This window comes from Geospiza fortis, unplaced genomic scaffold (assembly GCF_000277835.1).
Source record: "Geospiza fortis unplaced genomic scaffold, GeoFor_1.0 scaffold59, whole genome shotgun sequence".
In the NCBI taxonomy this organism is placed as follows: Eukaryota; Metazoa; Chordata; class Aves; order Passeriformes; family Thraupidae; genus Geospiza; species Geospiza fortis.
This window is the reverse complement of record NW_005054381.1, coordinates 3302189-3303267: the sequence shown is the minus strand read 5'-3', so window position 1 is coordinate 3303267 and position 1079 is coordinate 3302189.

Genomic DNA, 1079 nt, shown 5'->3' with positions numbered 1-1079 from the left:
GCAAGGGAAGCTGAATTATGGAAGGAGGGAGAAGAGGAGACTGAGCCTCCTCTAGAGGGAGACTTGCAGTTGTCCCCTGCTCCTCCCCTGCTCTCACTGTGGGACCTGCTGCCCAGGGAACCATCATCTCCCAGAACAGAGAGTACACTGGAGCCAGATGGACACCCAGTGCTGGTGACACACAGGGGTACAAACTGTTCTACCAGGACTACAGCAGGAGCTGGAGGTCAGATGGCAGATCAGGGGGGAGAATCTGCTGGTGCCACCCAAGCACTGGATGCATGGGCCCAGTTTGTGTGACCAGTTCCTAGGTTGGTGAACTGGGCACTGGGGCACAGCCGGGTTAGGGTGCAGGTACAGGGACTGGTGGTACAACAGGTGCAAGAACTCTCATCCTGTCTCATCCTGCTCAATGCTGTATGGAAAACCATGATATGAAAAGCCAGTGTCCATAAAGGAGACAGAGGAGTCCTGCAACTTTATTCCAATAAAGGGAGAAAGTCCACTGGGTCACACTCCCATGGGGTTTTTTCTCTCGAGGTTTTGGAGGACGCAGCCTCCTTTGATCTTGCCAGGAAAATTAACCCACAAACACCAGAGATTTATGTCCAAAAAGGAGACAGGGGAGTCGCGTTACTTTACTTGAATAAAGGGAGAGGCCATGGGACATTTCCCCTGGGGTCTCTAATTTTTGGAGGACACAGCCACCTTCTTATCCTAATTTCCCAACCACACGTCCCTCTCTCTTTCCCCATTGGCTGAGGTACTTGAGAGGTACAGACTCCCCAAAATGCCTTACGTGGTTTGACAGGAAGTAGGTTTTCTGGGATATGCTGTGGTCACACCAATGGGGTTCAGAATTGAATATTGGCACCTGGTGTGGCCAGTGGGGACCTTGGATATGCCTCTGAGAACACAGGGATTAAAAAGCAGAGCACTCGCGGGGGAAGCTCTCTTGGGTTTCCAGCTGGAAGAGTTCGGGTCTCTCCCCCGGCCCAGCTGCTGGCTGGGTGGGGGGAGGGGGAAAACCATGAGGCCGTGAGGTAGGCCGGAGCCTTGGACAGAGATGGGAGGGAGGC